The sequence below is a fragment of the Gambusia affinis genome, linkage group LG10 (assembly GCF_019740435.1).
Source record: "Gambusia affinis linkage group LG10, SWU_Gaff_1.0, whole genome shotgun sequence".
Lineage (NCBI taxonomy): Eukaryota > Metazoa > Chordata > Actinopteri > Cyprinodontiformes > Poeciliidae > Gambusia > Gambusia affinis.
This window is the reverse complement of record NC_057877.1, coordinates 24,578,367-24,593,576: the sequence shown is the minus strand read 5'-3', so window position 1 is coordinate 24,593,576 and position 15,210 is coordinate 24,578,367. Positions and strand designations below refer to the sequence as shown.

Here is a 15,210-nt window from a genome sequence, read left to right as displayed (position 1 = left end):
CTATCCATTTCTTAAGTCTGTAAATGTAATGTCTGAAATTACCACATTCCTTTCTCAGAGGTTAGTTTTAAATATTTTGCATCTTTCTTGCTAACAGAAACTGTCAGTAAAGGTCAATATGTCCATCGTTGGTTGTCAGTTCAGATGCATGAAAATCCAACAACAGGGAACATGTTATTCTGAAAAGCAGGATCTGCTATCAAAATCAAAATCATGTTGTAACAGGCGACACATTGAACGTCAGACCCTCCAGCTAATTCCAAAAGCTAAAATGGATTACATAATGTAGTGCTTTACGTCTGGTGAACCAAACGTGGTAAACTAGTTTTGAATCCATTGTTTGCAGAGCTACAACCGCTTGAATTTGAAGACATGTTTTTTTTATTTTATTATATCAGCATTTCTTGCTAACGAAATGCTGAGATGAAACATTCTCCAGATCAGTAAAGTATAGAAGCGACACAGATGTGCCTTTAAGGCTTTCTGTTGTTCACCCACTGGCTGGTTAATAAAATGCTGCAGCTGACAGACTTTCCTCAGTCACAGCATATATACTCTCTCTTTTTTAACACTCTTGTTTTCCCTCCTGCCACATTGTTCACCGAAGGAAAAACATGCTTCCAGATATAAAAAGATAATTATCAGGTAAAAAACTCAGACTTGTTGTAGGATCCTATTACAGTTGTTTTATTATTTTCTTCTCTTTTTTTAACCAATGTGCTATTCCCACAACAGAATTAATATTTTTGTCAACTTGGTGTTTTTTTAAGTTGCCTTTTCTTGTTATTAGAAAAGGTCTTGTTATTAATTAAAGAAAAAGAACTACTAAATGAGCTTAATGTATAAATGTTGTCTATACATTACCAGCACGGTAAGATTTTACAAATAAAATCTGTAAAATGCCACATATGATTTTATTGAGTCAACCTTTCTCTGATAATTTTAAATAAAACTTTGAGCAACTAATTTTCTGAGCTCCTAATCAGTCATTAGATTCACTTTTGTGTAATTTAATTGTTTTGTGAAGGCCCCAGAGGTTTGGTAGAGAACATTAGTGAATGCATTTTTCCACAAAACCATAATGAGGTTATTTTTGTTTTTTTTGTTTTTTTTGTTGCTTGCAAAGATTTTGAAAAAGAAAGCAAAAACGGAAAGTGAAGTCACACAGCACTGCTTTAATTGAAGCACACAAAGCATCGTTTTGTTTATGCAGACATTTGCGTCAATTTTCCTGGAACAGTTGTCAAGGTGAAATCATTGTGGTGAAAACATTAAAAACTAAGAACAAGAAGGATGATTTGTGTTTAAAGTCAGGGGACGCCATCCTCAGATGAAAACAGAGAATCGGGTAAAAAGAGTTATATTTGTCAATGTTCCTCGCTCTGATTCTTTTTTCTCTGTTCCAAAAAGTGGTGCTGCTTTTATCATCTTCATCTCTGGATGCCAGGCCATAACATCTGTTGGAGAATTAAACCACAAAGTGGCTGCAGTTTCAAACAGTGATTCAGTTTAAGTTCACAGATCAAGGGGTAACAAATGAGGTAATGTTCTAAAAAGGTATGCTGGCAGAACTGTAGACTGTTCTGCTGTTATGGACATGTGTTGAAGCTTTTCTTTTCTGCTTTCAACAATAACCAAGTCGTGTAGAGCTATAAATATTATTGCTTTAGGCTAGATTGAGATTAATTGCTAAATGAGCCTATAAAAAGTTAGAAAATTAGACAGATTGTCTTTGAACTCCCAAGTAAAGCATGTCTTCGCCTTGCAGTACTGATTTTTCAAGCAGATGAATAGGTTTTTTTTTCTATATTCCTTTTAAGAGGTATAAACACAGTAAAAAAAAGAGTAATTATTGAAGTGTTATGATGGAAGGAAAGAGAGCTAGTCAGCAGAAAGATTCATGACAGTCACTGAATATAAAAGGGGTAGTTTTCTCAACACAGATTTGTGCCTTGACAATGAGGCGATGTTTCTGCAGCTGTAAGGCTTATCAGCAGCTTCTGTTGGTGATTTACAAACTGTGAATAGCTAAACCTCAGCCTAAGGAATACATCTCTAACCCTACCCTTACCCTCAACAGTCCAACTTGGTCCAGTTATAAGCCTTCTGCGTTTGAAATAGAAATATGTGTACAATTCTCCCAAATATGCACATATTTGCTAAAGATGCACTGAGAAATCAGCTGGGGACTGGAACTGGAAAGCCCAACTGAAACTCAAAAAATCAGATTTTTTTTTTGACTCAAGTGGCAAATTACAGTTAGACCTGTGAGTCAGTAGTACAATGCTTTATTTTTTCCATCTAAAGGGACATTCCTCAAATTTTACATATCGTATCAATTTTATTGTTGTGACATTGTTTGTTGAAGCAGAAATTTAGCCTAATAAGCAATTATCTATATCTTAATCAACAGTTTGACACTTTTCTGATAAACCTTTCCTCATGGATTAATGAAGGAAAGCAATAAAGCTTGATTAATCTAGATATTGGTTTCAATATTAAAGCAATACCTTCAGGAACATCAGTAATAATGTGTAATGGGAACTAAAGAAGATTGACAGAACCCCTACCAATTGACAATTCAGTATTTGCATATTTTTCTGTGCAATGTAGCTCTAAATCATTTGAGGAAAATCTTTCTATTCCCAGATGTTTTTAATAGAAAATGGTAAAAATTTAGGTGGTGCATCATTTGAAGGCCGATTACATCAAAATGAGGCAACAAAGGCTTTCCAAATTCAAAGGCTCCTTCCATGCTTCCTTCTTTTAGTGGATATGAATGAAGGGTCTGGTGTATCCTTTGCATTCCATCCTGTCCTTTTGATTCATTGTGTGCCAAACAGAAGGCAATAGTGGAGAAATAACATTTTTTTTTTTTTTTTTTTTTGCTTGCTGCATTTCATTCGGGGTTTTTTTTTTTTTTTTTCTCTTTTTGTTTGCTGCATTTTATTCGGGGGGTCATGTCTTTTTTTTTTCTCTCTTTTTGTTTGCTGCATTTTATTCGGGGGTGTCTTTTTTTTTTGTTTGCATTTTTCATGCATTTGCACCTGTCGCCACCGTAAAAAAACTAGATAAAAAGTGTTGTCATTGAAGTAAACTATGCTAAAAAAGCCAAAAATGCAGTTCTTTTAAAAACTGACTGATATGACCTTAAGTTCCAGGCTGGGTGATTTCATCATCAGCTCAGCCACACCAGAGGTTAGAAAATAATTAGTCTCTCACTTAATGCTGTCATCAAATATCACGCCTGAGATGTATTAAATTTTATCGTTGATATCTCACTGTGAAGAGTTCCAGGACTGTTTTTGTAAATGTAATACAAAAAACCGACATGATAATAGCTTAAATATCCAACCAGCCAATAAGAAAATACTCCTACAGCACATCAGGTCATAAACTTCATAACAGAATAAGAGAAAAAGTGGGTTACGATGAAAGCAATCCTCATTCTGTCACCACAAACCTCAATGTGTAAAGCTTTCCCAGCATACTTCTTTTCATTCGCACAATAACTGGACAGGCACAAAAGCAAAAATAAAAAGTAAAAATAGAAGACTATAAATGTTAATCAGATTGTTATTGATGTGTCAGTTTTATTTAAGCATTCATTTCCAAGCTCAGCCCGTCTCCATACTGATTTGTTTCACACTGTTGTTTCTTTTTGGTCTCGGTATTAACTCAAACCCCATGGAACACATCCCAGTCGCATTTCACGGATGCTCAATATCCCAAAATCCAATCTAAGCCCAGATTTTTATGGAGGATCAACAACAGCTAAACAAGCAAGACTTTTTTGGGAGTTCATTACTGGTGTCTCTTTTTGGCAAAGAAATTGTTTGTTATGCCCAATTTCTTTTGTATGATCTCTTTTATAGCACTATTTATCAAAATTACTCAGTCTGCTGTGTTTTGCAAGCATAAGGATTCTGTACAAGAGTGTGGTTACATAAAAACAACAGGACACCATTTTATTTAGACAAATCAACTCCAACAATGGCAACAGACACTGGTAAACAAAAACACCACATATAAAACCATGTGCTAACAATGTTACTGGCTAATGTGCAGATTAACTATATTTATCAAGCTTTCACCATGCACAAACACCTGCAAGCTGAATGCTGTCAGATGTTTTTTTGTTTTTTTTCTGGTCCATACAGAGTGCCTCCATACGACAACAACATGTGAAACTGCCTGGCAACCATTGGGTTCAAAACCACTTGACTTGATGCTCTGTGTGGTCGGCCATTGTTGAATTTGACCTCTGTTGCTTTTCACTGCATTCAGCGCAGTGTGGGTTGCTCAAGTAATTATTCTTTTATACAATTTCACTCAACAGGAAGAATCTTTTTCTGGTATAAAAGGCTGCTGGTTTATTTTTTTCACCTTAAATTGAAGCAGTTTTTTAAAGCACAAAGCCCAGAGTAACAAATTCATCGAGATAGACAGTCTTTCATTAATATCAGTAGCTAACTATTAATCATAATCCTAAAAAAATTTACCCAGACTGACAATACAGAGGTGTGTCAACTCCGTGTGGGTAGAATACTAACTAAATAAAGGTCTGCTACCTATTTTTTAATCATGACAAACTAGAATAAATACCTGAGCTACACTGACCTTCTGTTCAGTATAAATAAACCAAGGAAAAAAATAAAAATCCACCTTGAATGGGTAAAATGATGCAGTAAGATTTTGCTTTTAAAGAGCAGATGTTCACCTCATCTTAAATCTTTGCAACTCCATGAGCTCATAGTTACAACTGGCCAATATACCCAAATCATGAACCAAACGCCTTTCTTTTTTGTTGTAGCTGAGAGCTGCACCTCCTGCTCACAATCAAAAACCTCACAAATGGAGTGTGATATAAAGTTCAGCTCTCTCATATGCACACATGCAGTTTCTCTTTTAGATGTACACTCACTTCATCCATTTTCCCCCCACAGAGTGTCAGCAAGACAAATTCCTTCCCAGCCTGAAGAGTCTTAAGGAAATGCATGTTTACAGCCAAAATCAAATAAGTTCTAACTGGACTGAGAAACACAGAAGGCCAGAGTGTAATATGAGTCAACCGGTGTAATCTGAGCAGCACCTAGGCAACATGCTTAAACGTTGGTTGGCTGTCAATGGTACACAAGGCTCAAAAATAATAATAGACAATCAATGCTATTCAGGAAATCCTGGTCCAATCTCTGATTAGTAAGTGCTGTCACAAGAAGGACAACATAAAATTATGAGCTATGACAGACTATGAGTTCTTATTCCTAAGAAAGACCCAAAATATGAAGTTTTCATTAGTTCTGGGAATCATTATGCTTTACAGAGGATACACCAGTAAGTCTAGAGACCCCCTGTTTACTGATTAATTGGCCAAACAGGTACAACAATTAGGAGGAGTTTAGGAGTGTTTGAAAAGTAATTTCTTCTCTAATTAATGCAACACAATCTAATTATTATACATGTCTAAAATACATAAAATGACACAAGCCTAAAATTAGTATTGAGATTATGTTGTATGTTTGATCATTATAAAGCTTAGGCATTTACTAAACCATGTTAATGCAAAGTTCATAAGTACATCATTGATACCAAGATGTGACTACAGTATTTGCAAAAAGGTTGTGAAGAAGAGCAAGCTTTTCCTTAGCAAATATGAAGAATGCAAAGTGTGTATTTAATCATCTGGTATGTGTATAAATCTGGAGAAGAAATGCCTCCTCAGTTAGGGTATTATTTATAAAACAAAAATCCCTTCATGTCTGTGCTGTCAGGTCACATTCTGACTAGAAAGGAAGAAAATCATCCTCCTCAGCTTGCTGCCACTGCCACCGCTGAGGCTGCCAACGCATGTCACGGACAGCCACCGCCCCACCATCGACCTGTGGGCTCAGATTCTTCATGCTTTTCCCTGCAGGGAATCTGCATTGATCTTAGTCTGGGCTCACTTTTGCCGACATGAAATTATGCTTTGCAGGGAGCAACACGAAACCTTTCACTTCAACATAAAAAAATATCTATAAAACGATCCAGATGCAATTAAAATGTTCCCAGTTGATATGAAAATGGCTATGTATAATGCATTCAGTAAGCATTGTCTTCTAAGTCAGTGGTCCCCAACCACCAGGCCGCGGACCGGTACCGGTCCGTGGACCAATTGGTACCGGGCCGCGCAAGAAATAATTTAATATGTCCGTTCTATGTATTGAGTCTGGAGGAGCTTTTATTTTGAAAATCGTACACCGGATGCCGAGGGTTGAGTATTGCGCCAGCTCACAACGCGCGCACCCCCCCACCCCCCGTTTCGATCCTCACAACGCACGCACTTGTGAGTGTTGCGTACACTTTTTCCCTTTTTCTTTTTACATGTGTTTATATGCTAATCCTGTACATGAGGAACTTTTCAAACGTAAACAGCCCTTGCAACACCATACTGTCTGCAACCTGATTCTGAGAATGAAATTCCAGCCCATCATTCAGATGCCACTCTATCACATGCATACTCAAAGCAGCTTCTGCCTTAGGACCAACATGGCTTCACAGAAAGTCATTTAGTTTAGATGATATCAGGACATCAGTTGAGCCACACTGAAGGAAACTTAGTTTACAAATGATAAAGTCCAGACTGGTAGAATCCAGCTTTAGCACACTGGACTTTTCTATTTTTACTTCTCTTCTTCCTCCAGTCCTGTTCACACCATTCATACCACTCTTTAACTGTCGCTCGTTCAGTTGCTCCGTCCTGCTACTTTACCCCTTGTTATACTTGTTATATTGTTTTATTTATCAGTGAAGACTACATCAGGTGTCATTTGGGCAGCTTCTATGGCAGCTGCCACAAACATATGGCAAGGAATTCACACGTAACATAAAAGAGCTTGTGATTAAGGATGAGCTCAATGAGACCTGTGGTGTAAAAGCTTTGTGTAGGCGTTAAGGGTATTGTTTCATCCTCTGGTGTTACCTGTAAGTCTAAATGCTGAGCAGCAGCATCCAGTAAAAAAAAAAAAAAAAAAAAAAACACAGTCTGCATCAAAGTCTTAAGCCCTACAAGGAGAGGGATCAGTGGCTTAAAGGAATGTGGATTAAGAAGGAAATGAAAAGAACAGAAATAAGAGAGAATAAATGCAGGAGATAAAATGTGCAGGAAAGCATGTTAAAAATGGAAAGAAGGATGCTCCAGATAAGGAAGCAAAGGATGAAGAAGATCAAGATTAAATGTAAGTGGGAAAAAAAATAGTCTTCCCCAGGTCTGGTCCAGCTGAGTCATTCACTGCGGAGCAACTGCAGAGTAGTGCCACCCCTCGACATTCCTGCATTAATTTCACAACATAGGCTCGGTTAAATTATAGAACAAGCAGAGTCATCGTTACCACTGTAGCTATGAAGCTGAATCTCTGACGATGTCTAATAAATAGAACATAGAGTATGCTAATTTAATAATCAAAGCATGTTGCAATCCTGAGAGGCAAAAGCATACAAAAAACTCTCAAGTTACTTTATTTCATACACTTTCATACTAAGTGGAGTGTTTTAAAAGTCTTAATTTAAAGCAAAACAAATTAATTGATACAAATGTAAAAAAGTGTTCTTGCTTATGTTTGCTTGCTTGGATGACTTGTTTTAGATCTAACAACTCATCCTTCTGTTTCTGTAGCAAATGTGAGATGGACTTCTGTGATTCATTCATGAGCTCTTGGAGTATCCGTGGTAGGATGACCACTCATGGGAAGGGTCACCACTATTCTGTATTTTTTTACTTTGTGGATAATCATTTCCAAACTGATGCTAGTGATTTTTTTTTATCATGACATCATAGCAAAAAGAAAAGCAATCTGTAGAGGGGAAAATATTCACAGGACTGTATGTAGTCTACTTTCACTTTAAAATGTAATCATTTATCTATGAGACTCTTTTTTTATTAAATCTAATGAATAAGGTTTTGACAATGGCTGCTACATTGCCTAGAGCAGCACTTAGTAACACAATAAGGTTGAAAACAATTATCTTCCTGTTCCTTACAATCCACAGTGCAAAACTATCTGGCATGTTTTGTGTCATCATGCAAAAGTAATTGCAATTTAAATAGTTTGGTTATGCAAGCGTACTGTTGTGTGCAGCATCCCAGCTTTACCAAGCCACAGTGATAAAGTAGAGCTAGATTAACAACTCAAACAGCCAACCCCTGCCATGGGACTAGTGGTTTGTCAGGCAATTTACAGCTTCAATTAGTAAAGACACGTCACCAGTGGCTCTACATAAACACTGCAAATCAATCCCTTCTATATGCTTGATTTGTTGTGAAAAAGAGGCAAGACACAGAAGTAAGTCGCTGAAGTGCTTAAACTACTGAATAACATGTAGTAAAAATGTGTTGTCAACATTCTTAAATATCAGAAGAGTGTTTTAAAACTCTTACCTCATGCGTAAAAAAGCTTTTGGTGTAAATATCTTAGAGCTACAATTTAGAAGTAGTAGTGAGATAAGCAAGCACATTAAAAATAAAAGAGATGATGCTCAGCCAAACAAATTATGCAGCCATAAGTGGCAGTTTGACATGCTTGTACTCTCACCGTCACCTGCATGATATTATGAGGTTAAGAATCTGAGAACAGAACTGAAAATCCCCTCTTTCCTTTATGTGCTTGCAGGGCAGCTTGATTTAATTACCTGAATGTGGAGCTCGAAAGGTCTGTCTGTTTTGAGACCTAAGTGGCATTTTCTGGCAGCACTCCATTGGCCATAATGGCAACAAATGTTCCAGCAGCCATTATATCAGGCTGATGTTGTCCTTGTACGTTGACACTGTGATACTTAAGCACTATATATAGCAAATGTTCTGTATTACATCTCATAAACTGATAGTACAAACACAAAACAAAAAGTCTTTGAGAACCAGAGGGATTTCGCACAGTACATAAAAGCAATGCTGACCTTAAGATTAAGCTCTGCTGAACGTAAAATGTAATACAACTAAGCAAAAACAGTGCTATGATTTCACAACATCTAACCAGAATAGACAACTATGTTTGAAGACAAATGCCGAGATTGGACAAATAAAGCCTAAATAATAGCTCCTAGTTAACTCTACTAGCAAAGCCAGTGTAATGTAATTTTTATTATCTCCACTCCACCCATTAACATTTGCTAGAGTCCTCTGTAGACACCAGCATTGTCTGTACCTGAGAATCATGATTGTCAAATGTTTTATCAGTAAAATTGTCATACCCTTGTATTTCAATAGTGTACAGCAGGGGTCCACTATTGAAATAAATAGTGCGCCCCTGCCCTATTGAAATAGACCCCTGCATTTCAATAGGGTACAACAGGGGTGTCAAAGTCATTTTCATTTTGGGTCATATCAAGATTAGGAATGTTCTCAAAGTGCCGGTTCCGGCAGAATGTATTGATAAAACCCATAAATAAACTGTTAAAATATCAATAAAAAGCTGTCTCTGCAAGTGATAAGTACTTCTTAAAATAAAATAATACTGAACATCTATTCACATCGATGTAATTTGCTGATAAAAACTTGCTTAATATACTTTGATTTATTGATAAAAACAATATTTAAGGACAATTGTTGTCTTGAATGTTCTATTCATGTGTCCCTCTAGAGGGCCACATCAAAAGCTACGGCAGGCCGGATTTGGCCCCCAGGCCTCGAGTTTGACACATGGTGCACAAGGAGGCAGTTCAGCTTTGATTATATTCACACCTGCTAGATTTCATCCAAGCAAAATTAATTGCATCTCAAATTAAACATGCCATTTATACTTTGTACAAAGAACCAACATAAATTTTATTTACAGCATGACCAGATTGTAAAGTTACATATACTCACAGCTATGCAGACACACCACTCACCTCGGCATGTCAAAGATTTGGAGAGACTGACTTCTGCTCAGACATCCATTAAGTATGAAAAAATAAACAAAAAGAGATATGACACTGATATAAAAAGTTATTTCCTCTGTTTTTATGGAATACAAAACTATCAATTAAACACTTTACCAAACGCTGATGCACTAACAGTGGGACATCTCAAGTGACATCTATACTTCATGGACATCTAAGGACTTAATGTTTCAGAAACTACTTAATTTATTCACTGTTAGACTCCCATAAAACATTGTAACGACTGTTTCGATTTATTGTAACTGTTGGATCTTTCTCTCTCTTTCTGCCATGTTTTTAATATAACAGGCTGATAAGTTGAACAGATCAAAAAGGTTGGAAAATAAAATCCTCAAGAAAAAATAGCAATGAAACACAACCTACTGACAGCTTGTCAAGACATTTAGATGCAAAATATATATATTCGGAATCATATCTTCATGTGACAAATTCTTCACGTAAAGATTACATGAATGAGTCAGCGCTACTGCAGGTGGTTAGCAACCCGACAAGACAGAAACTTCCAACGTTCTGCAGTGGTGAGGCAGCATAAGCCATATGAGCACCAGTGCAGATGGTCTCCCAGTCTGTCATCTTCCCTTTAAAAAGAAATTCTGTTACATGTTTGTCTCGTTTTGAGCAGATAGGCGTCTGATGCAGCCCTGACTTTATTGCACAACCCAGATGCAGATGGAAATATTTATGTCTACTGCTGCAGCCCCAGATGCATCGCCCAGCCTGGCTGAGTGGTTTGTAATGACAGATGAGACACTGCATTGGGCAGATAACCCTGCAGGGACATATTAAGGTGATAAAGATGACAACAGTAAACAAGTTTGTAATTAAAAGCTCATAACTTTTCATCTCCCTGGTGGCAGTAAGCAGATAGCTTCCTCCTCTTACTTTACCCCAGGGGCAAAAGGGGCACCGGCATTTTTAGCTAGTTACAGCAGACAGGGAGGCTGTTGTGTTGTCAGCTATGGGAATAACTTTGTCTGCCTCATTTTAAGTTGATCTTGTTAATGTTTAAGTATTTGCAGTATCCGTCATCCCTTGTAGTAATGATGCTTAATGGTTTCACACGGTTAAACATTAAAAGGATGAGCGTCATGCCAGCCCTGTGTGGTAAAATCACTCATTGACATTCCTCACCAGTGCTGCTGTTGCCATCATTTTCATCCAATCCTCACTATCATGCTCACATAATTGCTACCACTGTCGTTATTAACGATCATCGAGCTATTAAGGCCACTCAGTCAGTACCATTTATCATCGACGCTCTCTCCAGTTCATCATGCTTGACAGCCATTGAATGATGAGCAAAAAAGTGTGACTGAGTGAGAGTGCATGCGTGTACGAGCCAGTGTATGTCAGTGTGAAATTTGTTTGTGCTGTACTGTGTTCCAGAGGGGTCTGTTGTTTTTTGATCAACACTCTGTCTGGACTCCTCTCGAGGAGCCCTGCAAAGACACCGGCAGATGGCAAGTGTTGGCAGGACTACAACGCTGTATGCCGTCTGCCAGAGCGCACTGTGGTATACTGATACAAGGAGGCTTTTTAGGCCTTACACAGTTGACACAAGGTGCTGGCACACTGGCTGACCCTAAACACACAATAAAGGGTCTCAAAAATACACTGAAGTCTGCAATCACTGCTGTTCATTACAAATGTAATCACCAGTAGTCAACATTCTGAGGTGGCCAAGACAAGCAGCAGCATATTTCATCCTCAGACTGGTTAGGCTTTTCTGGGCCAAATTTTAAAACAGACTGGACTCTCCCAGGAGGAAATGGAGGCAGGGAGAAGCTACATCAAAAATGAGCAACATTCTACTTACTACAAGTTAATCATTAGGAACTCCCTCAAGCACAGAGATGTGTCTGCAGGTATATAGTAGGATGTTTGCTCACCACTAATTCATGCGCCAAAAACAAAACCAAACGGAATCAACAACCTAATAGGTAGGCCTGTCACAATAGCAAATTTAGCTGAGCGATTAATTGTCTCAAAGATTATTGCGATAAACGATAATATTGTTTGAAGACCTTTTACACTGATTTAAAGGAAATGACGTAATAAGGCATGCAATTTCCTGCCAAAGATAGATACACTTTATTTTCAAAAGAACATTTAACACTGGAACTGATAAAATAAACATAAAAATGTACTTGAATAAAAACACCAAAGTGGAAATAAACACTGCATTCAACCAAAAGAGTGAAGATTATGAAGTCTGTATACTATAATGCCCTTCAGTAATCATTAGATTTAAATAGAGAAGATGGGCGCATCCGACTACCTGATGCAATCGTTCACACTACACGTTAGTTCACACTACACGTTAGTTCACACTACACGTTAGTTCACACTACACGTTAGTTCACACTACACGTTAGTTCACACGTACATTTTCCCCTTATGAGAATCTTAGAACTTCGATCGTTCTAAGATTGTCGCTTGCGATTTCGTAACCGTTCATCCTGTAGTGTGTGGTGTGTTACAGTAGATTGCTGTGGCCGCTCCGATCTAAATCAGGCATTTTCCCCGACTGGGAGCGTTAACACAGCCTGTTGAATGTGACAGGTAGCCAATCAGAAAGCACTGATTCCCTTAGTGGTTTTTGAGGGGAAATTACAGAGGGGAATCCCAAACAGCTGACACGGCGCAACCCGAAGTCCAGCGGACATTGGAGGTGATATGTGGAAACAACATTAATGTTTATAAAATATTTCGTGCAAAGAATATAGAAATGACAAGAGGAGGAGCAAAATTGCTACTGCAGTTGATGAAAGTGCAAGTTGTGTAACAAAACCTTTCCCAGTAAATAAATAGATATATAATTAATGACTGGTGAATCACTTACAATTAAATGTGATATTATTGTTGTTTCCACCTTCACCTTTTGGTAGAGACGCTGTAGTAGATTTAGTAGCCAGTGATTTATAATGTCAGAGTTCGACTGCTGATGTCCTGAAGGATTTAGATGTTTACCAGGTTCAACTCTGCAGAGCTAGACAGTGCGGTGATGAACAGGAAATATAATGTTTATCCATCTGAATTTAACAAGCATGGGGAACAAGTTTATTAATTTTTTCAAATTTGTATTAGATTAAGCTCCCACAAGATGTGCAGTTTTATCTTGCTGAAAAAAAGGACATGGGACCATTTTGTTTGGACACGGTGACATTAGAGCCAAAGAGCCCATTCAATTTCCTCTGATGGTTAAAATGTCAGATGATTGCTATGAAGAGGAGGCAGGAAATTGTCTCCATGTGTGTAGTGTGTGTCTGTGTGTGTAGCTCAGGAAAATATATATATATATATACATATATATATATATGTTCTGGATGTTATTCTGTGAATGGATTTCAACCAATACTTTTTCAAACAGCCTTTTATGAATAAATTTTTCTTTTTGAGGTTTTTAAAGACATATTTCGATTTACTGACAAGGTTCTCTGTATCTTCAATGGCATACTTTCTCAATGATGCATAGATTATCCATAAATCCACACAATCATTATAACTCAAGAAACAGTCATGATTACTTAAATCTTAGCTTGTGATAAATAAAATATTTAAAATACAGTTCAGTGTTCAGATTAGATTTTTGGTTGATCCTTCTTGTTTATTTAATGCTGAATTAAGGAATGATCACAATAAGACCACAAAAAGGTTTTCTTTTCCTCTCAGTAGCACTAATTTCTTCTCCTAGTAGCATTAATTTGAGAAAAAAGATGCCCCAATCAATCACACCAGAAATGAGAAAGGCCATTTTCTCCATGATTAGCTCTGATCTGGATTGTCAGATGCTACAAATTGCATTTAATAAGCTTAATAAGTCTCACTGGCGCATATACAAATTAATGAACAGCATGTATTTTTATGTAGATTTTATAAAAATTATAATGTTATAGACACATGCTTTGTTGCACAAATTGATTTGTTGGATTCTGAACTACTTCCTCCATCAAGGAACTTGCGGTAAATTTCTCTCTTATTCTTAATATTACTTTGAGAAAAAAATGTGATGAAACTGTCAAAATCAATAAAAAATAAGAAAGCCAGCTCCTTACTTAACTTTATCCTAGCGTAAATCCTATCCTAACGGCTTATGTTTTTTCAAAGCATGATTACTTTTATTTACTTGAGTATCAGATCAGTGAATACTGACTGATAAACACAACATTTTCATCTTAATGCTTCTAACGTTTCAAAGAAAAAATGTAGTTAATGTTTTTCTCTTTAATATTTAAGAGTGCAGCTCAGGCCCAGTGACAATTTTAGTGGATTGTTGTTTTTTGTAGATTGTTTACACCAGTTACTGGAGATTTTTGCTTCTTTTTCATCTAAATGAGATGAAAATTGTGAAGTATAAGTGTAATAAGAGTCAAAATCATTATTGAATTCGACATGTTTGGTATTGTCACAACAATACAGATTTTTCTTTTAAGAAAACTGTTTTGTGTGTAGCCAAAAAATCTTGAATTCTTCTTTCATTCTTGTGAACCAAGTAATATCTACCATTTTGTGAACTGAATGCATCTGGATGAATTGTTATATCCCAAATACCGTACGCAGTAGCTTGTTTTGACTTGTCTAAACAGCTGGGTGTAAATTTACACCCCTGATGAATCCTAAATGTGTTTTATTTAAAAAAACTAATTGTACTAATTTAAAACGAATGAGTCAACAATTTAGTAATTAAAAGCTAAATTTTAATTTAGCTGTAAATTAAAGCTACATAATTAGATATAAGTTCTTGCTGATGTGTGATAAGGTAAATTCTTTGCAGAATACACACAGACGACCAAAATGCATTAATTTTTAGTTTGACTTGAACACCCTGGTTTTATAAAGAATCATAAATCTTACGTCTGCAATCTGCTCAAAAACTAAGTGAAGCATGAACTGGAAGCTCTGGAAGATACAACACCTGACAACCTGTTATCGTGACACATCACCTGCTAACCTTCATCCTTCTCAGTGATCACGTCACACACACACAAGGAGGCTAAACCCCATGGTTCCTTATCCTTCCGTTACCATGGCGACTAAGCAGCTGTCTCCGTGGACAGAATAGGAAAAAAAATGTGGTAGCCCCACCTCTCCTGGCATTTCATCGTCGTAGGAACACACGACGTAGAAACACGCTACGTCTGTCGTCAAGGCAAACACACAACAGTCAGAGTTCTTTCTTCACACTAAACATACACACACAGGCACACACCCAGTGATGCCATCCAGAGATCATTTTCCCCCAGGGCCAGAAGGTCACGAGGATGACCGTGATCAGGCTGAAAAGCATCTCTCCTC

General features: G+C 37.1%; 1 protein-coding gene across 3 annotated transcripts in view; it reads right to left on the bottom strand.

The window, feature by feature from the left end:
• pde4ba (phosphodiesterase 4B, cAMP-specific a) overlaps positions 1-15,210 on the bottom strand; it is a 145,859-nt gene that overhangs the window by 75,067 nt on the left and 55,582 nt on the right. The gene's annotated exons all lie outside the window — the stretch shown is intronic.